At 40.7% G+C, this 27,279-nt stretch overlaps 1 pseudogene across 1 annotated transcript in view; it reads right to left on the bottom strand.

Annotated features, from left to right (window-relative positions):
- LOC309506215 (NACHT, LRR and PYD domains-containing protein 12-like) overlaps positions 1 to 27,279 on the bottom strand; it is a 239,496-nt pseudogene that overhangs the window by 188,849 nt on the left and 23,368 nt on the right. Inside the window, exons 2-8 of the transcript XR_014211625.1 lie at positions 7,010 to 7,126; positions 6,608 to 6,724; positions 6,214 to 6,318; positions 5,488 to 5,601; positions 3,505 to 5,326; positions 2,772 to 2,945; positions 2,197 to 2,370 (exon numbers count right to left, since the gene is read on the bottom strand). The product of XR_014211625.1 is annotated as an NACHT, LRR and PYD domains-containing protein 12-like (transcript). The remainder of the gene's footprint in view (positions 1 to 2,196; positions 2,371 to 2,771; positions 2,946 to 3,504; positions 5,327 to 5,487; positions 5,602 to 6,213; positions 6,319 to 6,607; positions 6,725 to 7,009; positions 7,127 to 27,279) is intronic.

The following is a 27,279-nucleotide window of genomic DNA, read 5'->3' as shown; positions in this document are numbered from 1 at the left end:
GTGTGAACAGCTTGTAGCGAAATGAGAAAGAAAACAAGACCTTCCCTGACTTCCGAGGTTGTCTGTAGAATTATATTTTTATGTGAAGGACTTGGGCCGGTTTTGTCGGTAAAAATCCAAAGGAAATGATCATAACAGTGTAATTTTAATTAACCTCATCTGTCGACATGATGTCAGTGAATCACTTTCAGTCACTGTTTTGGCTGAGGCTTGTTTGCATCTCGTGTGTTCACGAGCAAGAGCACAAGCAATAAGTTGCTGGCTGCAGTTCAATTAACAGCCACCAGTGTTGCTAGTAACAAGTGTTTTTGACTTCTACATATAGCCCCTTTTAAAAACATTTATCTGACTCACAGCAGGTTTTTCAGTTTTTCCAGTATATACTGTAGAGAAGAGACTCTGACTTGTGGATCTAGTTTATTAAGAGACAGATCCAGATCTCTCAGGTGTTCAGGGTTTGATCTCAGAGCTGAAGTCAGAGCAGCACAACCTTCATCTGTGATACCACAATTCAACAACCTGCAATAAACAAACACACTGTTTAGCAACAACTTAATTATAAACACCAGTGAATCTCATGTCAGTCAGATCATTATACTTCAGTTTCTCTAATCTGCAGAGAGGATCCTCCAGTCCAGCAGAGAGAGCAATCACTCCAGAGTCTCCGATTTTATTCTGAGAAAGATCCAGATGTCTCAGGTGTTCGGGGTTTGATCTCAGAGCTGAAGTCAGAGCAGCACAACCTTCATCTGTGACGCCACAGTTCATCAACCTGCAATGAACAAACACACTGTTTAGCAACAACGTAATTATAAACACCAGTGAATCTCATGTCAGTCAGATCATTATACTTCAGTTTCTCTAATCTGCAGTGAGGATCCTTCAGTCCAGCAGAGAGAGAAATCACTCCAGAGTCTCCGATTTTATTCTGAGAAAGATCCAGATGTCTCAGGTTTGATCTCAGAGCTGAAGTCAGAGCAGCAAAACCTTCATCTGTGACGCCACAGTTCAACAACCTGCAAAGAACACACATTTTTCACTCTCTAAACTACAGACTTAAACTATGTCACAAACTATGTCAAGTACTTTTGTTTTTACAGAACTGTCACAAAGGTACTATGACAGAATCTTTGTTAATTCCATGTTTTACAATCAATAGTTTATTACTGGTAAATGTACTACTACTGTTGTTAGGTATTTCTTTGGCACTTTTATGTTCATGTTCATGTTTTTTTATTTTTTATTTTTTTATTTTTTTATTATTAAAACTAAACCAAAAGTTTAGGGTCTAATGTTTTTAACATAGAAAAGTCTAAGGCTCTGGTTTCAAAATTAGGACATTTAGCTAATGTTACTTTTAACCGTTCCTTAAAAAAACATTACTTGTGTGACAAAACAATATGGCATTGACAAATCAAACAGCTCAAACATGCATTTCAGTCTGGGACTAGGCTTAAGCCTGGTCTGTGAAACCGGGGGTATTATTCTCAACAAGGCTGCATTTATTTGATCAAAAAGAGTCAAATATTGTGTAAAATTATTTTCAAATGTAAATTAACAGTTTGTATTGTATTATATGTTAAGAATGTTAAGATGTGATCAAAGCTGAATTTTCAGCATCATTACTCCAGTCTTCAGTGTCACATGATCCTTCAGAAATCAGTATAATATGATGATTTGCTCCTCAAGAAAAAAATATGATTATTATCAATGTTGAAAACTGTTGTGCTGCGTCATATTTTTGTGGACACAGTGATACATTTCTTCCAGGATTCTTTTATGAATAGAAAGTTCAAAAGAACACCATTTATTTGAAATAGAAATTTGTGACATTATAAATTTCTTTACATTCACTTTTGATCAATTTAATGAACGGTAATGTAAATTATGACTGTGACACAGCTGTGTAATTTTCACCACAACTAACGGTTCTTTAACTAACGGGTCCATGAACCATAGCGTCTGCTAAATTACTAAATGTAATCAAGATGTCAATGTTTCTCTATGCAAAAGTGCCTTTAGATAGAGATACACCCTATTACTAATATATTTATCTGAAGATCCTTGTATTGTTTTTTTTGTGTTTTTTTTTTGTTTAACTTAATTAAGTGACAGATTATGCTGTAAAAATGTTTATTTTGATGCAATTTATTAATGACATTTAATATAAATGAATGTTTTTGATAATGATCTTACCTCAGTTTCTCTAGTACACAGAGAGAATCTTTCAGGACATCAGAAAGGAGCTTTAGTCCCAAATCTCCAATCTTATTTTCAGTGAAATTCAGTTCTTTCAGGTGTTCAGGGTTTGATCTCAGAGCTGAAGCCAGAGCAGCACAACCTTCATCTGTGACGCCACAATGGTACAGACTGCCAGAAGAAAAATGAAACTCTTTTAGTAGATTTAACTAATATGTTCTTTTTAAATTATAAATATCTATGTCTGTAAATATCACTGTGCCACTGTGTATGTAAATGTGATTTATTTGGCCATGTTTATGCAAGTCTATTAAAGCAAGTGCTGATATAACAAATAAATACAGTCCATAACATAATATAAAATTATCCAAGTCCTGACTGTGACAAACACTTTGGTGAGTTTTTTTAAATAATTTTATTACGTTTAATTTTTCTCAAATTATCTTCACAGCTATATCAAATATCATGATATTAAATCCCATTTTCAATCTTGATTTTTAATTTAATTAATAAGAATTCATTTTTCTTTTTGTATATGAAATTCATGAAAAACATCAAAGAGAAGATCTTACTTAAGTTTCTGCAGTTTACAATGAGGATCCTTCAGTCCATCAGATAGACGCTTCACACCAGAATCTCGTAGTTTATTCTCAGACAGATCCAGATCTCTCAGGTTTGAGGGGTTTGATCTCAGAGCTGAAGCCAGAGTGACACAACCTTTATCTGTGATATTACAGTCATCCAAACTGTAGAGAGATTGAAAACAATAAATTGAACACCGTAACAGTAAAAACTGTTGCTGCGAATGCAACGGACGTTCAGTTGACGGATAACCTCTAGCATTGCACAGTGGTTCCAGGGCCTTCATTTTCCTTGTCTGTCTAAAATCAAATTATTTTATTTATAAATATCATATGTATGAACTGATTATTTCGTTATATATTTCATATAATTAAGATTTAAATTATTTATTTAGAGATGCCCCGTCTTTTTCTCTTTTTTTTATATCAGTGATACTGATAAATAATAATTAAATTTTACAGATCAACAGTAATATTACAATAGTAATATTCATGGCTGTCTTAAATTCTTTGATTTTAAATGTTAAACCACAGAGGAGTATGGTCTCAAATATCAAAATATGGTATCAAAACTAGAAGGAAGGCTCTGGTTATAGGTTGCATCACTATTCACCTCTCAAGTGATTAAACACATGGTTCAGTACTAACAGAAAATCATAGATCCTCCAGCATGAGGGCCAGCACTCTCTCTGTAAAATGTTTTAAAAGATCATCTGTCACTTACCGTGCTGATCTGGATTCTTTAATCACAGGAAGTAGTTTCCGAAGAACTTTATCTGCAATTTTTTTTTTTGCAACAAATTTATTCAGCTCAAACACATCCATCACTTGCTCTGATGTCAACAAGACAAAGACTAAAGCTGACCACTGAGATGAAGAGAGTGTGACTTCAGCCAATGTTCCATATTTCAGATACTGTTGCATTTCCCCCACTAGTGAATGATCACCCAGTTCATTCAGACAGTGGAACAGATTGATGGATTTCTCCGGAGAGCTAGTGGTTCTGATCTTCTTCTTGATGTACTCAACTGTTTCCTCATTGCTATCAGATCTACTTCTTGGTAGAGTCATTAATCTTTGTAGGAGAATCTGATGAGACGTTACTAATAGACCCAGAAGAAACCGCAGGAAAAGGTCCAGATGTCCATTTTTACTCTGTAGAGCCTCATTCACAGCTCTCTGATGCAGCTCAGATAATAATGACACATGTTCTTCTTCTGGTGAATTGAGCTGAAACCATTCCTTAACTTTAGACCGCAAGCTCTGTGGTGATTGGGTCAAACACATTTATGCTGTAGTTTGTACAGGAGAGATGCACATATAGAGCCGCTAGATGTTCCTGAACACTCAGATGAACAAAGCAGAAGACTTTCCCCTGATACCAGCCAAACTCCTCTCTGAAGATCTGAGTGCACAATCCTGAGTACACTGATGCTTCTGTCACATCAATGCCACACTCTCTCAGGTCTTCCTCATAGAAGATCACATTGCCTTTCACAAGCTGCTGAAAAGCCAGTTTCCCCAGTTTGAGGATCATGTCTTCATCTGTCACGTTCTTCTCATAGTCCTTCTCATGTTTGATGTTGGTCTGAAGGATCAGGAAGTGTGTGTACATCTGAGTGAGACTCTTGGGAATCTCTCCTGTCTCTGCTTCGCTCAACATCTTCTCCAGAACAGTGGCTGAGATCCAGCAGAACACTGGGATGTGGCACATGATGTAGAGGCTCCTTGATGACTTCAGGTGTGTGATGATTGTATTGGCCAGACTCTGATCACTGATTCTCTTCCTGAAGTATTCCTCCTTCTGTGGATCATTGAAGCCTCGTACCTCTGTCACTCGATGGACACACTCAGAGGGGACGAGATCGGCTGCTGGTCTGGAGGTGATCCAGATGAGAGCAGAGGGAAGCAGATTCCCCACAATGAGGTTCGTCAGCAGCACGTCCACTGAGGTCTCTTTGGTCTGATCCCGTAGAATCTCATTGTTGTGGAAGTTTAAGGGAAGACGACACTCATCCAGTCCATCAAAGATGAACAACACTTTATATTTGTCTTTGGATATTTCCATTTCTTTTGTTTCAGAGAAAAAGACATGAAGAAGATCTGAAAGACTGAGTGTTTTGTCCTTCATCAGATTGATCTCTCTGAAAGGAAGAGGAAATATGAGCTGGATGTCCTGGTTCTCTTTCTCTTCAGCCCAGTCCAGGATGAACTTCTGCACAGAGACTGTTTTCCCAATGCCAGCGACTCCCTTTGTCAGCACAGTTCTGATGGGTTTGTCTTGTCCAGGTAAAGGTCTAAAGATGTCACTGCATTTGATGGGTGTGTCCTCTGTTGCTTCTCTCCTGGATTGTGTCTCAATCTGTCTCACCTCATGTTCATTACTGATCTCTCCACTCTCACTTTCTGTGATGTAGAGCTCTGTGTAAATCTCATTCAGGAGTGTTGGGTTTCCCCGCTGTGCTGTTCCCTCAAACAGACACTCAAACTTCTTCATTAGATTTGATCTAAATGTGTTGAGGACTTCAGCATGATTAGAGTCATGGCTGTAAAATCAATACAACAGAATATAAGTACAAGAGGTACATGTATAGAGCCATAAAAAGAGAAGGCTATTTTGTTTTCTATATAATATAATATATGTAAAGCAGAATGCCAGCTTCTGTTTATACAGATTTTTTTTATTTGTCAAAATACTGTATTTTACCTGATGCCAGGATAAGTGCTTTCATCAAATTCTTGTGGTTTATTCATAGTCTCGTCATATTTTATTTTTTTACAGACGGGTTCTGTTACATCTGGTCTGGGTCGCGGGATTCGCCTTAAAGAGCATGAAGTAGAACAGCAGAATAATCAGATACTTTGAAAGTGAATTGTGCTTCTAACTGAATAATTCTGTAAACAGATTAGTTGCTGTTTTTACACTTAATATTCAACAATATTACTGATCTGCCTGCATCGACACCATTATATGAGAACTGAACTGAGCTGGTTGAGGACATCACTGTTTTCTCCAGAGCAGCTGTATAGATAAATTAACTAAATTAATAAAAATTTTACAACAGAAATGAACCATCATTGAACTTACTTAAGCTGGACTATGATGCTATTTTCTTCTAGATCTGCTGTACAGCCGCAACAAACTTTGTTGCATTATTTCCCTGTTATCTCTGTAAAGCTGCTTTAAATCAATCTGTACTGTAAAAAGTGCTATACAAATAAAGGTGACTTTTCATAAATCCATAAACCATAAACCACTGATACAGTGAGGCTAATGACATAGATTACTTGATGAAATGAATATTTATAGTGATTATTATTAATAAATGCAGCTATTTATTAAATTTATAAAATTTTGTGTATATATATATATATATATATTTATTTATTTATTTATTTATATTACTGTTTCATAACAGTATATAAGACCTGCCTTCTGTCTCCACTCTTAATTTGGGGTGGAGGATCCATAGACCAGTCACTCTTCATGGACACACAGCTGGGCTCTGGAGAATCTGATCTCTTCTGCTGAGTCAAACTGTAACAGAACAGAACCTCTTTCTATGTTAGATAGTTTAATCAACCTTTAAAATAAAGTGTTACTAACAAAAGAGAATTTGGATATTTTTTTCTTTTCTTTTATTAATTTTTTTTACAGTGCATTTCCAAATTTGAACATAGAAAAGCTGTAACCTGAGCAATACAATGTAAGAACATCAAACCAAGTTAAAAGTACCATCAATTCACCATACATATTTCCTGAAAAAAAAAGAATCAAAACATTAGAATATTTTTAGTAGGCTATATACTGAAAATAAAAGTGAAACCTGAGATTGGGCTGTGTGTCTCCACTCTTAATTTGGGGTGGAGGATCCATAGACCAGTCACTCTTCATAGACACACAGCTGGGCTCTGGAGAATCTGATCTCTTCTGCTGAGTCAAACTGTAACAGAACAGAACCTCTTTCTATGTTAGATAGTTTAATCACCTTTAAAATAAAGTGTTACTTACAAAAGAGAATTTTGATTTTTTTTTTTTTTTTTTTTTTACAGGGCATTTCCAAATTTGAACATAGAAAAGCTGTAACCTGAACAATACAATGTAAGAACACCAAACCAAGTTAAAAGTACCATCAATTCACCATACATATTTCTTAAAAAAAATATATAAAAAAATAAGAACATTAGAATATTTTTAGTAGGCTATATACTGAAAATAAAAGTGAAACCTGAGATTGGGCTGTGTGTCTCCACTCTTAATTTGGGGTGGAGGATCCATAGACCAGTCACTCTTCATGGACACATTGCTGGGCTCTGGTGAATCTGATCTCTCCTGCTGGACTGAACTGTAATAAAGCAAATAATAGGGCTTGGTGACATCAGATGAAAAGAGCCAAAGCAACCTTTTCTATTTTGAAGATATCCACTGTAGTCTTTCACAATAAAATCAGGAAGAGTGTATTAACAATGTAAAATGGTTGATATAATGTTGTCTTTATTGAGTGTACCTGCATCCTGGAGAACAATCTCCATCTTTGGATTTTTATACATGACTCATTCTGTCCTCATGGTTCTGCACTCGTGCATCTGATTAGTCTGATCTCCTCCACTGACTCTGAATGGAAAGGACAGAAGCACTAATTAGTAGTTTCTACCGTTTCCTGTTATGCCTCACTTTAAGGGCAGAAAACTAGTTTCTCCCCCCACAACTAGGTTTTACTTGGTATGATCCAACTCCTAGTGTGTGTGAGAAACAGTCACACGCTCATTTACAACGAAACGATTTAAAAAAAAAGAAGAAACAATGATTGGTTTATTCCTAGTTGTGTATATTTGTTGTATTCTTACTCATTGCGGGGTTTATATTCTATTTAAAAAAAATATATATTTTTTTTACTTTTAAAGGATTTTTTTTTTTTTTTATCTCACAAGTTCCGCATTTAATTCGATTAGCATCGAGTTTGGTAAGGAAATAGGATAGATCGAGTCAGCAACATACAGCAATATAAAAAAAAGGAAAAAAGAGGAGGCGATTGAGTAATATTAATCCCCAAATATCTAGACCATCAATAAGAGGAAAATCGTAGTTCGTATAGATTTACTTAAAGTTAAGAAAAATATTTACCCGCGCTAACATAAAACGATCGCGACCTCATAACGGTTCATCTCGACCAACTGCTGCTTTTGCGATCGATTACAAATGGTGTTTATCTACCAAATATAAACATAACGCGAGCTTTTGTGTAATGCATCACCTTTAATACTCACTTTTTCTACTATGGAACGCAACGTGACGCAGTTATTTAAAGAGAAAACGGCTCCTAAGACTTTTACTTTCACTTTTGCTGGCTTATCGATGTCAACATGGAAGAAACCATTATAGCGTCAGTGGGCTTTTTTCCTATAGCCTCGCGTGAATACCGGTGGGGGATGAAAAAGTAGTCTATGATATTAATTTGGATCTATTATTGGTAAACAGAGCGAATGTACAAGGTGAGGCTTGGCTGATGAATATTAATTACGTAACGTGCACAGCGTATCTGATTGGCTGAAAGTAAGAGGACAGTTTGCAGTATCCAATCAAATCCCTACTGAAGGCATTTCCAAATACCCACACTTGCAGTCTTCGCACTTAAAGGATTAGTTCACTTTTAAAAAAACTTTTGCTGATAATTTACTCACCCCCATGTCATCCAAGATGTCCATGTCTTTCTTTCTTCAGTCGAAAAGAAATTAAGGTTTTTGATGAAAACATTCCAGGATTTTTTCCGATATAATGGACTTCAATGGGTCCCAAACGGTTCAAGATCCAAATGACAGTTTCAGTGCAGCTTCAAAGGGCTTTAAATGATACCAGACGATGAATAAGGGTCTTATCTAGCGAAACGATTGGTCATTTCAAAAATAAATAAAAAAGTTTAAGTTTTATAAGCACAAATGCTCGCCTTGCTCTGTTCTGTGATGCGCGTTCGTCACGCCACGTAATACGCAATTACGTTGAAAAGGTCACGCTTGAAATTTTCTTTTAGGCTTTTTAATATTAAAACACACAGGATACGCACACGAAATGGGCATTTTAAACAATAAACTGACACAAAGACATTTGAATATGTGTATATGGTCCTCCTTCCGCACATTTGTAAACACTGACTCGGTACTTCCGCCTACGTCAAGCGTGACCTTTTCAACGTAATTGCGTATTACGTGACGTGACGAACGCGCATCACAGAACAGAGCAAGGCGAGAATTTGTGCTTATAAAACTTAAACTTTTTAATTTATTTTTGAAATGACCGATCGTTTCGCTAGATAAGACCCTTATTCATCGTCTGGTATCATTTAAAGCCCTTTGAAGCTGCACTGAAACTGTCATTTGGACCTTGAACCGTTTGGGGCCCATTGAAGTCCATTATATGGGAAAAAATCCTGGAATGTTTTCATCAAAAACCTTAATTTCTTTTCGACTGAAGAAAGAAAGACATGGACATCTTGGATGACATGGGGGTGAGAAAATTATCAGCAAAAGTTTTTTTAAAAGTGAACTAATCCTTTAACTACTTGTCTGCTTGCATGACATTTCCTTTATTTGGCCCAAGTGTTCAAGTAGGCGTGAAGACTGCAAGTGTTTGTAGAACTTTTGATACCCGATGTGATGTGACACACTTATAGTGTTGCAAAAATGCAAGTGTTTACAGAGCTTTATATTGATTTTCAATACTTGGCATTTTAACATAAACTTCTAAATGTCTGGTCAGTAGTCCCTGCTATATGTAACAGAAGACAATTTAAAATTGTGGTGCTTCAGTGATAAAAAGCAGTTGCAAATTATGTACAAAATACACATAGCCTACTCATATTTGCACCAATAAAATGACACTTTAACAAATTGTTTTACTACCAAATTGCATGTAATATCTAATTAATTTGACTGACAGTGGAATGTTTTCCTCGCTATCTCGTGACTTCGGGGCACCAGATTTCCTGAACTTAATGCATGATGGGATACGCTTAGCCTTAAATAACGCTCCGATGCGGTGTTCAAGATAGTGTGCATTTAGTGTGTGTTCAGGGCACTGCTTTGCCATTTTTTAGACATAGGATAGCCTTGCACACTTACTTCCTGTTGCGTACACATGCTCTCAAGTGCAAGACCGCACAAAGAGTCTCCGCACTACTAGCACTACTGTAAAAAAGTGTTCAGGTCACTTACTGTACTTAAAAAAATTAAGTAAACACATTACCTCAAAATGATTAAGTAGATAAACTTAATGCTTAATTGAAAAAAGAACTTGACAGTTCCACATTACTTTTTTTTTTTTTTTTTGATTAAGCATGAAGTTATTTACTTAATTTTAAGGCAACGGTTTCCCCAATTTGTTTAAGCCAAGTCAACTGATCACTTTTTACAGTAGATTGTTTATTTCAGCACATTAACACAATCTAGTTTCACATGAACGTTTAGATGACCACTTGTGACCCTAAAGGCCCGTTCGCATCAAGAACGATAACTAAGATAACTATATTAGCGTCCACATTAGCGGACAATTTAGTTCTGTTTATTATAAGCGCGTGCTTGTCTGCTGCTTTAAATGCTCAAGCTCTTTAAAGCAGGATGGATTCTGATTGGCTGTCAAAGTTTTTATCATTCATCAGCTGCAGAAACAATCGTTTTGAAAGTGATTCCAACGATATCGTTTCTCTGTGCCGTTATCGTTATAGATGTGGTGCTGTGGACTCTGCTATTCTTTAATATTGAGAACGATTTTTAGAACTATATCTTTATCGTTCTCTTTATAGTTAACCTATTTGGTGTGAACGGGCCTATATAGAGTTAAACTTGAAAAACTACACTTAAACAATTTTTCATCTACGATAAAAAAAAATAAAAAAATAATATGTATATATGTATATATATATATATATATATATATATATATATATATATATATATATCACATGGCCTTGTGGTTTAATGTCTGGTGCTCAGCATTTTAGATTTGTGTAATAGTAATCTACCCAAAAAGTTAAGAACTTAATAAGGAAAGTAATTCATGAAGAATAATGTTTCTGAATTAAAATCAACATTTTAAAAACTTCTTTCTGATTTTGGAAGGACACCTAAAAACCTTAATCTCATATAATGACATTTCTGATGTGATTTCTGAACTATCACTTTAAACTAAGTCTTATCGCAAAAACTATCTGTCTTCTTCAATAGGCCTAATGTATTCATAAAGAACAAAATCTTAATCTTAACAAAATTTAATGCCTGACGTGATGTTGATTACAGCATTCTTCTTTGATTTTCTCTTTTTTGTTTTACAGTTTTTCTCGATTGCTTAAACACGTTTCTTGAAACTATGCCTCGTATTCTCAAAACTATAAGCACAAATCCATAACGTCTCACCCAATTCCCCAAACATCCTATTTTCAGGTCAAAATGAAGCTCTACACTCAAAACCATTCACTCTTGCTGAAAAACCAAACTTTGTCCTCAGACAGGACACACAAGCCCTCACAAACACACACACACACACACACACTACAACAAAGTCTTACACACTGGTGCAATAAATTCAAAACAACATCTCCAAAACTGGTAAGTTATGTTGCTTGTGTACTGCCTCCGCCTCCGTGTACTCTTCCTCCTCCTCCTCCTCCTCCTCCTTCTCCTCCTCCTCCTCCTTCTCCTCTGTCTTCTCCTCTGTGTACTCCTCCTCCTCCTCCGTAATGTTTTACAAATAGTGTGAAGCTGACAATGTGCTTACAGTTGTGCAAATCTAGCCTTGTGTTTTGCTCCTTGAGTGTAAGGTTTTGCTAATTGTGGGAAAAGTTTAATTTTAGTGAGTAAGCAATCATAAAAAAACTGTAAATACTTTTGAGGTATAGCCACAGTTGGAGAAAAAAACTTTACTGTTTTACAAAAGCTTTTTGACATAATTCAACATATTTTTAGTGCTGCATTTGACACAGCTTCAGTGTCACTTTTACTGTTTGGATCGTGACCATATAAACATGGAGTGTGTGATCATTTTAACAGGATTTACAAACTTCCTTTTTTAACACAGCACTGCTTAAGCATCATATGACAGTTTTCAATATACTGTATACTGTATATCTCCAACCATGTACAATGGCATTTTTATCACAAAAAAAATCTGCGTAAACACTTGATACTCACTGATACCACTTTTTCCATAATAGGAAAAATGTCCATAATTTCCATATTAGTTGGCTTAATTTGTTTAGCAAATATATATTTCTCTTCAGTTATTTTCAAGCTTAATTAAGCCTGTTGAAATGTATTGTATGAGCTTCTGTGACTTTCACTGTTCATTCTATTTCTATATCATATTTTATCTTTCATTTATTAGCACAGCGCATATTTAGAGCTGCTTCAGCAGGGCTCAGTGCTGAGGATTGGGTCAGCAGTAGTGAAATATCACAATTCTCAATTCCAATTTTGATAAAACAAAAACTAATAGCCTAATTTATGTAAATTTAAAACATTAAGATAAGCAGTCAGTAATAAAATAAGAACAAATAATTAAGTCTTTATTTATTTTTTTATTTTTTCTCTTTTTTTTTGTTGTTGTTGCTTTTCTGCATGATTTGATGAATTGAAATGTCAATTCATCTTCATCGAAGTCAAAAGTTTAGACAAACAATGGACACAAACACTTCAGTTAGTAAAACACAAACAATTATATATTTGTCTGTTTGTTATAATAATATTTCATATCTTTGAACGCATCCCATTAAACATTCAAACACACAACAGGGATAAGTTTGAGTAGGGTTGGAGTGTTGGAGTGTTTACTATTTTTTTCCTTTAAATTTCACATCTCACAGATGTGGATTGCGCTGCAGACCAACATTACATTTCCACTGTCTCTACTGCACAGCCACAGTTTTACAGAGAGATGATTTTCAAAATAATTTAGAAGTTTGCAAATGGAAGCAGCGTCCCTCATCGTGCAGAATGCCATCAACCTCTAGTGCAACATTTACGTATGACAGTATGACTACTGGGACCCCATCAGCCACCAGCACTGTACATAACATGCCAGGCAGGGTTCGTGCACGGCCTGTTATTAAACAGAAATGCCCAATGTGCGGTATCCTCATGAATAAATAAATATAAAGAAACATATTGACCGTAAACACACAAATCTTCTTTGGTTTGATTTTTATTTATTTATTTATTTTCTTTGGTTTGATTTTGTATTTTATTTAATTACTTTTATTTATTTATTTGGAGCAGATACAGCTATAGTGTGATGCTTCTGCTATTTAAGAGTATAGAATTGTTTTGTGTATGTTCTATGAAAAAAAAAAACTGTTAAGTTGTGAAATGGTCAAGTAAAAAAAAAGATTTTTCAATTAAATCAAATGTTCAAATGCTAAGCTGTGTTCAATTTATATTGTTAATAATTTATGACATAACAAAACAAATGGATAATAAACTATCATTTTAACTTTAAAAAAACCTAATAACATTTGTCTATAGTAGTATATTGTCTTTTGTTAATAGGACTTAGCTATTAGAAAACGAACAGTATTTATATAGTTTTTACCTCTTGTACACTTTCCGGCGCACACGTCACATACCAGGAAGCGCGCGCGCCCTCAGATCACTTGGACATGGCTGTGTATAAGAGGTAAAAACGATATAAATACTGTTCGTTTTCTCACACAAACCGCTCGTTTCGTGTCTTAGGCCATCAATGTGTACTTACGATGGGGGAATTGTTTAATTTGGACTTCTCTGTGCATACTCTTTGAGGTGGTGACCATAGACCTGCATTATATGACTGACAGACAAGAACGGTTTGACTTAAAAATAAAATTTAAACTACTGCGGAAACAAAGACACCTACATCTTGGATGCCCTTGAGGTAAGCTAAAACATACCAAAATTTAATTTCAAAGTGATCCCTTTAACCCCCGGTTTCACAGACAAGGCTTAAGCCTAGACCCAGACTAAAATGCATGGTTTAAAAGGCCTGATCCTGTCTTAATCTAACCCTGTCTGTGAAATCAGGCCTAAGTGTAACAGTACTACACCTTGTCACATAGCAGCTTTTAGACATTGTTTTGTTTTTTATTATAGCTAAGTCATAAATGACAAGGAGGCAGCTTCTCGCAACGCAAAGTCAATGGAGATGGTTGGATAATTTCTTTGAAAGATCACGGATAAGAGAATAGAGAAATTAAATACACTTTAAATAACAAAAATAAAATAAAACTTGTTCCAATACACTTTGGGCCTTTTTAAAAAAGAACAGTGGAGTACACAGACCTCCATTTTATCATTGGAAAAGAGTAAATGCTGGTAGCCGTAGCCTATTTGTAGTTATATTACATACAAAAATACAAAATATATACACTTTAATATTCTGCATTATTTATCAAACACAAGGCATAGGCCTGCTGTTACGTGTCAGCCTTTAGTCTAGGGGTATGGGCATAGCAGTAACAAATTATTGAGTGAGAGAGAGAGGGGGGGGGAGGAACTTCTTGTCTCCAGCCCCAGTAACACACATCCAGAACAAATGAACTTAAGTTGGTGTTTAAGTGAATCAAAAAATGAATATAAATGGAAACATAAGCTTCAGGAGGGAGCAAAGGCCAACACAACAAACAAAAAGGTGTCTAAATCAGTTTTAACCATAACTTACCTATACATAGACAAAAAAAGGAAAATAAATAACAAATTAACTTCCCTATCCACCTGACTACACATAACCAGGAGAAAATACGTTTAAAAATAAAAAAATTGTATGGCTCCAATCTCCCTACAAGTTTCCTTAAAAGAAAATCTTAAATTCTGAACAAAGGTGTAAATCTTCAACTAAATTCCCAATTGAACCAATGATTAGCACTTCTCAGCAACAGAACACAATAAAGTTCTCTGGACATGGGGAAGAAAAGTCTGTGTGGCAAGTTACAGTCTGCAACCCTCTCCCTCTCAGCTTGCTGTGTGAAGCAGTGCTGGATTTATATAATGGCTTTCTCCTGACTGCTGCCAATCAGTGGAGCTGAGGTGAATGGGAATATACACCTTCATGAGAATGGTATAGAAATAGACACAGGGAAACCCTTACGAAAAATAAGTTTATTCAAGTGTTCTATTAGTATACTTCTTTTAAACTAAAAATAAGAAAGCATACTTTCAGTCTACTTTTCAGAAATATACTTTATGTACTTCTCAGAAGTATACTTCAAATTGCACTTAAGTATACTTGACTTATACTGACAGAAAAGTCTAAGTATATTTGGCCTATACTTGTTGATCGACATATACTTAAAAGTATAATTAAGTATTCTAAGTATTCTTGGCTTGTACTTGTGTTTACTATTTTGATTGAGTAGCTTATTAAATACTTTTTAAAAAACATAATATTACACACCGTCTTATAAACTAACATGTTCAGCTTTATATAGTAACAAACTTTCGGGTGGAATAGCTTATAGAGTAAATAAAATAAGCATGGAAAATAAGTTTATTCAAGTGTTCTAGTATACTTCTTTTCAACTAAAAAGAAGAAAGCATACTTTCAGTCTACATTTTATATACTTCTCAAAAATATACTTAATTACACTTAAGTATACTTGACTTATACTGAGAGAAAAGTCCAAGTATATTTGGCCTATACTTGTACTTAATCTTTTGATCGAGATATACTTAAAATTTGAATTATTCAAAGTATACTTGGCTTGTAGTTGTGTTAACTCTTTTGATCGAGTAGCCTATTAAATATACTTTTTTTTACATCGTTTTTCATATACAGTCTTATGAAACTTTTTTTGAAAATATTGATTAAAATATTGATATAAAACAGATATGTTTCTAATTCTGTGTATCTGAATTTTTGTGTAGGCTAGTCCACTGGTAGTGTACATATTTACTTTAATTAAACTTTTCCCCACCATTGACTGAATTTTCCAGCTATCCATGTTTTCACTGGTATACGGTAGGGGGCGCTATGACACATCTTCTAGTACAGAATCTCTGGATCAAAACACAGGAGAAGAAGAAGCTGAAACAAGTGATAGGCTGCGTTCCAGTCCAAAGTTGTCATGCCCTTCACTTGCTAACTTCCCTCCGTCTCGTTCACTCGGATGTACGTAGTTGATTTATTATTTACATTTTGTTTCCCTTTAAGAATTTGTTTAATGCAGCATCCAAATGTTTATAGGTGTGTTTGGGTTGTTTTAAATAAATATATATATATATATATATATAATATATCATAGAGTTGTCTGTTGTGGTGGTGATAAAACGAGATCTGTGGTGACGTCACAATCGTACTGCATTGTGGGACATATAGGTGCCTGAAGTGTACATATGAAGTAGACTCGCTCCCTCGGTCAAAATCGAGGGAACGAGGGTCTGTCCATCTAAACTTCCCTCGTCCACTTCACGAAGTGGAACGCACTTCAAAATGGCGGCAGGGATTCCCCCGAGGGGAAGTGCTTAGGGAAGTTCGCAAGTGCATGTCTAAAAGTGGACTGGAACGCAGCATTAGACGATTGCTCACTCAAATGTAAAATAATGTAATATCAAACATTAAACAGCTTGTAAATCAAAACTGCTTAATGTTTCCAAATGAAATGAAGTGTAGGCCTAACCCATGAAGAGAAAACGACTGTGAAGCTTTGGGGGTGTTGGACTCGATCTACTCCACCTGTGTTTTGATCATCGTTCTGGATCTGATCAAGGCGTAGTCTTTGACAAAAATGTGATTTTGTTTAAAATGTTGCCTTTATGAAACTTACTGACATTCAGGTGTTGATAAAAAAGGATGCATGAAGCTAATAAAATGTTTTTAAAATTAAAGTAGAGTTAAAGGTATTTCTCAAGTATAAAAAAATAACATTTGAACATAGTAGTATAGGCCTACTGCAACTGCAAAAATTTTATATAAATAGTAAACTATAAGTATAATGTTAAGTTCACTTAAAGAAAACTTGTAGAATAAAACTACTAAACTAGTAGTTTACTGAGAGTACATTAAAAGAGTAAAAATAATATATAAATGGTAAACTATAAGTATGATGTTAAGTTCACTTAAAACTTGTAGTATAAAACTACTAAACTAGTAGTTTACTGAGAGTACATTAAAAGAAACCTTGTAGTATAAAACTACTAAACGTACTCGGTTACTAACGTAACCTCGGTTCTCTCTAGAAGAGGGAACGAGTACTGCGTAAGATATCTTACGCTAGGGGAAAATCCTTTTCCGCGAGATATTGAAGCCAAAAATTATCCTTCATTTTGTAATAATGCAAAACGCGTTGCAGCAGCAATGCAGACATAGGCGAGACAGCTCGCGCGCCTATTGGCTGCTCTGCGGCAACTGCAGCAGCCTATCGAGCGAGGCCTGGCGTGACGTCAGACCCAATCAGGGCACTTCGCGCCCGCTGCGTCACGTCCCGCCGAAATGGGCGTGGTCTAGGCCTATAAATATCGCTCGCAGGCAGCTATTATCTGGTTTTTCATCATCGAAGCAACCAGAGCGTGTGCATGCACGGCAAGATACGCAGTACTCGTTCCCTCTTCTAGAGAGAACCGAGGTTACGTTAGTAACCGAGTACGTTCTCTTACGAGAGGTCTCTCGTACTGCGTAAGATATCTTACGCTAGGGGACCCAATGTAAAACGCCGTGCATGCTGAGATCTGACACCAAAGACCCAAGGGCGAAAGCCCGGGGTACATATAGTGCACAATCACTCAGGGAACTCACAGGGAGTCCGGGAAGAGGGAGGGGTGCAGCCTCACTCTTCCACATATAGCAGCGTCGATGGGACGCGAATTTCATCATACAGACAGGGCGGGGTACGGCCTGAACTGATGGGGAAATATGGGTCTTACACAGTTTGCCCAGCTTTATACTGTCGAACATTGAGCTGTGCTCAGCAGACGCAGCATTCTGAGCTGATCGCATCAGGTCAGATAATACTGGTAAATTTAGACCGACAGCAGCCTGGCCTGCAGGGCGGGAACCTCTAGGTTATAAAACCTTATAAATGTAGACGGGGAGGCCCAGCCTGCCGCCATACAAATATCTTGCAAGGCAATCCCACTTGACCAGGCCCACGAAGAGGCCATGCCTCTCGTGGAGTGCGCTCTGACACCCAATGGGCACTGCATGCCCTTGGAGGCGTATGCCAGCGCTATAGCATCAACTATCCATCTGGATAGGCTCTGTTTCGACGCGGCTAGTCCCTTAGAACGTCCGCTAAACGAAACAAAAAGCTGCTCCGTCTGTCTGAAAACAGACGAGCGAGACACATAAGCTCGTAATGCCCTGACTGGGCAAAGGAGGCTCGCGTCTCTTTCCTCATCAGGGACCGGTAGGGCTGACAGGGAGATAACCTGCGCCCTAAACGGTGTGTTGAGGGATTTTGGAACATAACTGTGCTTAGGTTTGAGTATAACTTTTGAGTCATTGGGCCCAAACTCCATGCACGCCGCGCTCACAGAGAGCGCGTGCAGATCCCCTATGCGCTTCACTGAAGCGAGAGCCAGCAAAAACACCGTCTTGAAAGACAGGTGTTTCAAATCGATTGACTGTAAAGGCTCAAATGGCGCACCTTTCATGGCTTCCAGAACCGTAGAAAGGTCCCATACGGGGACTGAGGGAGGTCTGGGAGGATTCAGTCTCTTAGCCCCTCTAAGGAAGCGGATGACTAAATCGTTCCTTCCTATTGACTGACCAAGCGTTGTTTCTGAGAACGCTGCTATAGCCGCCACATAAACTTTGAGCGTGGAGGGGGCCCTGCCCCCATCCAACAGCTCTTGTAGGAAGGAAAGCACCTCCGTCACACCACAGTTTGTGGGTGACACACCACGGGCTGTGCACCAGCCCGAAAACACCGACCATTTCGAAGAATAGAGTCGTCTTGTAGACGGAGCTCTAGCCTGCGTGATCGTGTTTAATACTCCTTTAGGGAGTCCAACATGTACCCGTTGATGGCCCAGACATGAAGGGACCATAGTTCCGGGTGAGGATGCCAGATCGAGCCGCGGGCCTGTGAGAGGAGATCTCTCCTCATTGGTACTGGCCACGGGGCAGTACTTGCTAACTGCATCACGACTGGGAACCAAGGTTGGTTTTTCCAGAACGGTGCTACCAGCAGTACTGAGCATCCTTCTTCCCTGATCCGTTCTATCACCTGAGGCAGGAGAGAGACGGGGGGAAAAGCATAGAGCGGGCGGCGGGGCCACACATGGGCCAGCGCGCTCCTGCTCTTGGAGAAAAATTCTTGACAGTGAGCGTTTTCTTGAGACGCAAACAGGTCCACTTCCGCTCTGCCAAACTTCTTCCACAGCAGATGGACTGTCTGTGGGTGTAGAGACCACTCGCCTGCCGGAACATTGTTCCTGGACAGTCTGTCCGGTCCTATATTCAAGATCCCTGGCACGTGCGCTGCTCTGAGCGAGCGCAGGTTGCACTGAGCCCATACCAGGAGGCGTTCTGCCAGCCTGTACAGTTTCTCGGATCTGATGCCGCCCTGGCGATTTATGTCGGACACCACAGACATGTTGTCCGAACGGACCAAGACGTGGTGACCTTTTATTTGGGGACAAAAACGCGTCAGCGCGTTGTCTACTGCCAGCATTTCGAGGCAGTTTATGTGCAGGAGCTTCTCCCGTTCTGACCATTGGCCGAAGAACGGTCTGCCCTCGAGCAGCGCTCCCCATCCCGAGGTGGACGCGTCCGTGGACACCACTTTCACCCTCGAGGAAGTCCCCAGGCTTACACCTGATTGGTACCAGTCGTTCGCTTTCCAGGGTTTCAGAGCTGTGACGCACTTCTGATTGACCCTGAGGCGAAGCAAACCGGGTGCCCACGCTTCGCATGGGACTCGCGCTTTCAGCCAAAACTGCAGCGGGCGCATGCAGAGCAGGCCCAGCTGGAGCACTGACGATGCTGAGGCCATGAGACCTAGCATCTTCTGAAATCTCTTGAGCGGGACAGACGCGCCGCAGCGAAAAGAGTTCGCTGTGCGTCGAATGTCTATCGCGCGCTGTTGTGATAGTCGCGCTATCATGGATAGTGAGTCCAGTTCTGTGCCCAGGAAAGATATTTTCTGACTGGGTGACAGGGAGCTCTTCGCCCAATTGACACTCAGACCCAAATCCTCGAGGTGATCGAGTAAAATGGTCGTGTGTTCTATGAGCACTGCGCGAGATTGCGCTAGAATCAGCCAATCGTCCAAATAGTTCAGCACTCGCATGCCTCTCATTCTGAGGGGTGCGAGCGCCGCATCCATGCACTTCGTAAATGTACGGGGTGCCAGGGACAAACTGAACGGCAGGACTGTGTACTGATATGCCTGGCCCTCGAAGGCGAATCTCAAATATCGCCTGTGACGTGACGCTATCTGTATTTGAAAATACGCGTCTTTCAGATCTATTGACACAAACCAATCTCCTTGGCGAATCTGCACAAGGATTTGCCTGGTCGTGAGCATCCTGAACTGTCGCTTCACAAGCACTTTGTTCAGTTGCCTTAGATCTAGTATGGGTCTGAGACCCCCGTCTTTTTTCGGTACCAGGAAGTATCTGCTGTATAGCCCTCCTTCGCTCTGAACTTGAGAGAGAGGCTCTATGGCCCCTTTGCTCAATAGTTTCGTCACTTCGGCTCGAAGTAGATGTGCTACTTCTGTTTTTACCGTGGTCTCGACGCGCGCCACATAGCGGCGAGGGCGTCGGCGAAACTGCAGCGAATAGCCTCTTTCTATAATGTTCAGCACCCACTTCGAAACCCCGGGTAGCTTTGCCCATGCGTCTGCATGGATAGCTAGGGGTTGAATACGAAGCGCGCTCCGCTCGCTCAGCGATGGAGAAGCTTCGGCGTGCTGTAACACAAGCATGGCGCTCGTGACATTTGAGGCATGGGGCGCGCTGATAACAGCGGGCAGATTGCCCGCGGGCAGATTGCCCGCGCTCGACTCCTCTGCGGTGGTCAACCGCGAGGGGGAGGGCTGGGCGGTTCCCGTGGGAACTGTCATGTCTATGTGTGGATGTGGGCGCGGGACAGCGGGCACATTTATCACACCGAAAACATCGTTCGCTTGAGTGAAGCGAGTGCACGTTGGTTTCGTTTTTACAGAAACCGTGAGACATGCATAACGTGGTGTTAGTGGGCACTGGGTAGTGGGCACATTCACCATGTTTGAAGCGCAACCGATCTGAGTCGGTTTTATGTGCGCGAGCCCTGTGTGACAGGCTGTGCTTGTGTGTAGGGATGGGCACTGGGCAGTGGGCATTCTTACTACACATGAAACACCATCGGCCGTGGCAGAAAATACACTCTTTTGGGGATTTATCTGGGTAGCCGTGAAAACGGCATTTGTGTGCAGGCAAGCGGGTGACAGAACCGACTTGTTGGCTGCAGAAAACACTGGAACAGTCACATTTGCTGGAACTGGACGAGCGAATAGCTTTGGTGTGAGTCCGGCTGCAGCGGGACTGGAACACCGTCGTTTTCCTAGCTGTGCTAGGACGACTTCGGGGCCTCGGGCTTCACCGTGATCCTAGGTCGCGAGCCACGTCCTGCGGGGCGGCGACCGGATGAGCGGGAGCGCGGTCTCGCGCTTCTGGCCTGGCGGCGCTGTGAAGTGGAGGCAGTGGACGGTGGCTGTGGCTGTGAGCTCTGAGCAGACGGTTTCGCACGGCCTGCTGCAGAGCTGGAGCGCTTCGGGAGGAAGTGCTTCATAGCCTGAGACGCTTTCTGTACCTCTGCGAATCTCTCCGCGAAGTCCTTGACGGAGGATCCAAAGAGGCCTGTGGCGGAAAGCGGGGCGTCGAGGAACGCGGTGCGTTCAGACTCGGCCATTTCCGAGAGCGTCAGCCAAAGATGTCTCTCAGACACGGTGAGAGAAGCCATAGTCCGTCCAATGGCTTGCGCTGCGGACTTAGTAGCACGGAGAGCGAGGTCCGTGGCACTCCTTAAGTCCGGCACGCAGATCGCGTCAGGTCCTTCCTCATCCAGCTTACGGAGGAGATCGGCCTGGAAGATCTGGAGCGTTGCCATGGTGTGCAACGCTGACGCAGCTTGCCCGGCGGCGGAGAAAGCGCGGCGGAGCAGGCTTGACGTCGTGCGGCAAGCTTTAGAGGGTAGGGCCGGCTTAGCGCGCCATCCAGCGGAGGGTGGGCATAAGTGGGCCGCTATCGCCTCTTCAACCGGCGGCAGCGAAAGGTATCCTTTGTTCTTGGCATCGTCAACAGCGGAGAATGCCAAAGAAACAGCAGGACGCACTCTAGCCGAATAGGGGGCGTTCCAGGACTTGGCGACTTCTTCGTGTAACTCAGGAAGAAAAGGCGCCGGTCTGGACGCAGGCGAAGCACGCTCCCCAGGCAGGAAAAATCCATCCAGCCGGTTGTGAGTGGGCTGCTCAGGCGAAGACCACTCGAGGCCGAGGCTCGCCGCGGCCTGTGCGAGTACTCGCATGAGTTCCATCTCAATGGAAGCTCTCTTGCCTGACGACGTGCGGGCAGGGGGTGCGGGGTCCTCAGAGCCCGCCCAATCCTCACTGCCTGACGCCAGGATAGAGCAGGAATCATCCTCTCCCAGCAGGGCTTCCTCATCCGCGATGTCAACAGAAGCGGCGGCAGACGGCGGCCGCTGTCCGTCAGGAAGCGAGACAGACGAAGCCGGGGAAGCAAGCGGGCGAACCGGCGAGCTTTGGCGGCTGAGGGAGGGTTCCGGGGCCCGCTGGGCACGGCGCTTTTTACGGCGCGACGCCGCGGCGGGCGGGGGAGCAGTCTCGGTGAAGACGGCTAGGCGAGTCCTCAGAGTCGCCATTGCCATCAGCTCGCAGTGAGGGCAGCCGCCGTCAGCGAGCGCGAGAGCTGCATGTTCCTCACCCAGGCAGGAAACGCAAATCACGTGGCGGTCCCCGTCGCTGAGTGTGGCTCTGCACGAGCCGCAGGAAGGCATCTTGAAAAAGACGCTAGCTCTTTTAGAATGTGTGTCGCGGCGGCGACACACACACACAAATACAGAGTAATAAAGAGAAGGATATAAGCGCCGGAAAGCGCAGCAGGAAGGCAGGAAGGCGGCGCGGCCAGCGACTTCAGTGACTCGTCCCGCTGAAGGTGCTCTCTCTCGACGGCGCGGCTTCTAATCCAGCTCCAGCGATGCATGTGCTTCGCTTGAAGGATGAAAAATCAGATAATAGCTGCCTGCGAGCGATATTTATAGGCCTAGACCACGCCCATTTCGGCGGGACGTGACGCAGCGGGCGCGAAGTGCCCTGATTGGGTCTGACGTCACGCCAGGCCTCGCTCGATAGGCTGCTGCAGTTGCCGCAGAGCAGCCAATAGGCGCGCGAGCTGTCTCGCCTATGTCTGCATTGCTGCTGCAACGCGTTTTGCATTATTACAAAATTAAGGATAATTTTTGGCTTCAATATCTCGCGGAAAAGGATTTTCCCCTAGCGTAAGATATCTTACGCAGTACGAGAGACCTCTCGTAAGAGAACTAGTAGTTTACTGAGAGTATACTTCAAAGTTGCTACAAGTATTAAAATAGTAAACTACTAGTATACTCATAAGTTCACTTGCAGTACAAATGAGAAACATAATTATGAACTAGTTGTGCACTTAAAGTTTACTACTGTTACACTTATAGTACACTTAAACATATACTTTTATATACTTCAAGTGGGCCAATTTAGTCCCAAGCGGTATTAAAATAGTACACTTACAAGTTTACTACTAGTACATATTGACATTAGTATACTTACTACATAAAGTATACTTAAAAATATACTTGAACATTACTCAAGTATACTTCATAAAATGAACTTGAAGTATACTTTTTTTTCGTAAGGGAAGACAAAAACAAAAGAAAACAAACACAACAGAAGTCACATAGATCAATAAAATACGTCTCAGGACGTAACACTACACATAACCTTATTTTACACAGTATGAACAGATAATTGAAGTTTATACCTGAGAAGATTATTCACAGATTAATCTTCTTCCTGTTTGGTTGTTTTCATTAACCCATTTAATCCCAAATTTTTCCCAGACACAAAAATATCCAAATCATGTGTCATTAGTATCCCTTTGAAACAATCAATCATATTTTTTTTAGAAATGTTCATGGAAAAGTGTGTGAAAAAGTGTGTTTTATGATCGGTCACAATTGTGACCGGTGGGATACTGTGTTGTATCAACCATTGGACAGACTGAATATAGGTCTATTTGACCTGTGCAGTGTGTTTTTGTGTGTGTGTTTCTGTGTGTGTAATGGTGCGTTCACACCGGACGCGAATAGCGCGTCAGGCGCGAGTGATTTCAATGTTAAGTCAATGCAAAGACGCGTTACGCGCGTAAAAAATTCCTGCGGCGCGAATGATGGTGCGTTCACACCAAACGCGAATATGCGTCTGGCGCGAGTGATTTCAATGTTAAGTCAATGGTAAGACGCGTTTACGCGCGTCTGGAGGTCTTGCGGCGCGAATGAGGCGTTTAGCGCGGCGCGGTAGACGCGAATTCGCCTCATTCGCGCGAATTGAGCGTTTGGTTACGCGCGAAATTTATTAGTGCTATTTGTGCATTCACGCGTTTGACGCGAATTCGCGTCTGCCGCCCGAGTTGAAAAATCTGAACTTCTGCGTCAATTCGCGCCGCGTTAACCAATCAGAAGCCTGCTTGCTGCTGTCACGTGGTGAAGTGACAGTTTACAATGTTATTTTATGTTTGGCCTCAATAAATTATTTTGTAATATGACTAAAATGCACAACAAAGCAAATCTTTCACATAAAAACTCGATTTCAATATATGAGAGATAATCATTTTGTATTGAATGCTATTTATTCCATATCTATTCTAGATTATAATGAAACATTATTATTCTAATGTAAAGACAACAAACACAATTTAGTGTATAAAAACAAAAATCACAGGACAGGTTTCACCTTTGGAGGCTGACTCCATTTATTATCAAAACAAAAATAAATGACAGATTAGGTGGGTGCGGGCGAGGGTGAACCTCGCGCCGGGCTGTAGAGCGCGGGCTCGTCAGGCAGCGACCACTCGAGGCCGAGGCCTTACGGCCTACGCGGTCCTCGTCAGCGTCCTCACCGTTAGGTCCACCAAACCTAGCTCCTGGAGCAAATTGTGAAACTCCTGAAACCCTCCGGAGGGTCTGGTGGACCCGAGTACAGCGACGATGATCCCTACGCCGCTGTTCTGCTCTCCAGAGCAAATACAGAGCGGCGACTCTCTCGATAAATGACCGATCAATAACAGACATCTTGTAAAAAGATGGCCGCCAACGGGGTTCGAAACTTTTGAAACTTTCGCCTCTGACGCGCGTGACGCGCGTAAATTTCGCTTCAAACTTATTTCGCTCTTGACGCGCGAATGCACACAAAGTGGTCACGCGTATAACTAGACGCGGCAGGCGCGAATTTTGACGCAGATTCGCGTTTGGTGTGAACGCAGCATGAGGCGTAGAGCGCGGCGCGGTAGACGCGAATACGCCTCATTCGCGCGTCAAGTTCGCGCGAATGGCGCGAATTGAGCGTCTGGCGCGTTAAGCGCGTTACGCGCGAATGTTTTATGTAGTGCTATTTGTGCATTCTCGTGTTTGACGCGAATTCGCGTCTGCCGCCCGAGTTGAAAAATCTGAACTTCTGCGTCAATTCGCGCCGCGTTAACCAATCAGGAGCCTGCTTGCTGCTGTCACGTGGTGAAGTGACAGTTTATAATGTTATTTATGTTTGGCCTCAATAAATTATTTTGTAATATGACTAAAATGCACAACAAAGCAAATCTTTCACAGAAAAACTCGATTTCAATATATGAGAGATACTCATTTTGTATTGAATGCTATTTATTCCATATCTATTCTAGATTATATGAAACATTATTATTCTAATGTAAAGACAACAAACACAATTTAGTGTATAAAAACAAAAATCACAGGACAGGTTTCACTTTTGGAGGCTGACTCCATTTATTATCAAAACAAAAATAAATGACAGATTAGGTGGGTGCGGGCGAGGGTGAACCTCGCGCCGGGCTGTAGAGCGCGGGCTCGTCAGGCAGCGACCACTCGAGGCCGAGGCCTCACGGCCTACGCTGTCCTCGTCAGCGTCCTCACCGTTAGGTCCACCAAACCTAGCTCCTGGAGCAAATTGTGAAACTCCTGAAACCCTCTGGAGGGTCTGGTGGACCCGAGTACAGCGACGATGTCCCCTACGCAGCTGTTTCTGCTCTCCAGAGCATATACGAGCGATGACTCTCTCGATTAATGCTAACGCTAATGCTCGATAAACATCTAAAAAAGATGGCCGCCAAAACTTTCACCTCTGACGCGCGTAAATTTCGCTTCAAACTTTTGTTTTTACGCGCGATAGACACGCGAATTAACACAAAGTGGTCAAGCGTCAAACTAGACGCGGCAGGCGCGAATTTGACGCGCTATTCGCGTCCGGTGTGAACGCAGCATAAGAGTGTATAAAATCCTTATATCAAAGGCTAGTTATTATCACTTTTAAAAGTTCCAGCATTGCCTCTAAATGCTCTCTCATTGTAGTGTGAATATTTTACATATAAGCCTTATATTATCGGCTAGCAATATTCACTGGGAGCACCGTTATGAATATTGAGGTTAAGACAAAAACAACAACAATCATCAATGTATTTCAACATTGTAACTTTAGTGCAACTTACTTTAGTGCAACATTCATTTGAAAACGTTAATTTTTAGTGCAAAATTCATTTGAACACATTCATTTTTAATGCAGTATGCCTAGTGGTGGGCGATACTGCAAATTTCGGTATCGATCCGATACCAAGTAAATACAGGGCCAGTATCGCCGATATCGATACCAATACTTTTTCATTTTAAAAGCATGCACTTGAACTTGTATGCACTTTCCTGTGCTAGAGCAGTGTGTCATGATTTATGAGGTGAATGCATCATTAATATGCTAAATCTGAATACGGTTTCATGACTATTAAATATTTTGTGATTTGTGCTCTCAACTCGCCTGTAATTAGTCAGTGACTTTTACAAAACTACCCTAATTATAGTACTAGCCTACTGTTCAAAAGTTTGGGGTCTGTAAGATTTTTAATTCTCTTCTGCACTTATTTGATCAAAAATACAGTAAAAACTGTAATATTACAATTTAACATAGGTTTTCTATGTCATAGTAAACTGTAATTTATTCATGTGATCAAAGCTGAATTTTCGTCATCATTACTCCAGTCATGATGATAATTCATTTTAATATGCTGATTTTCTGCTCAGGAAACATTTCTTATTAGTATCAATGTTGAAAACAGTTTCATATTTTTGTGGAAACCATGATACATTTTATGCAGAATTATTTGATGAACAAAGTTGAAAGAACAGCATTTATATGAAGTAGATTTGTTTTTTTAACAGTGTAAAAACCCTTGACTGTCACTTTTGATCAATTTAATGCATCGATCCTTGTTGAATAAAAATATTAATTTC

Source organism: Leuciscus leuciscus (genome assembly GCF_965113295.1).
Source record: "Leuciscus leuciscus genome assembly, chromosome: 9".
NCBI lineage: Eukaryota > Metazoa > Chordata > Actinopteri > Cypriniformes > Leuciscidae > Leuciscus > Leuciscus leuciscus.
This window is presented reverse-complemented; position numbering and strand designations above follow the sequence as displayed.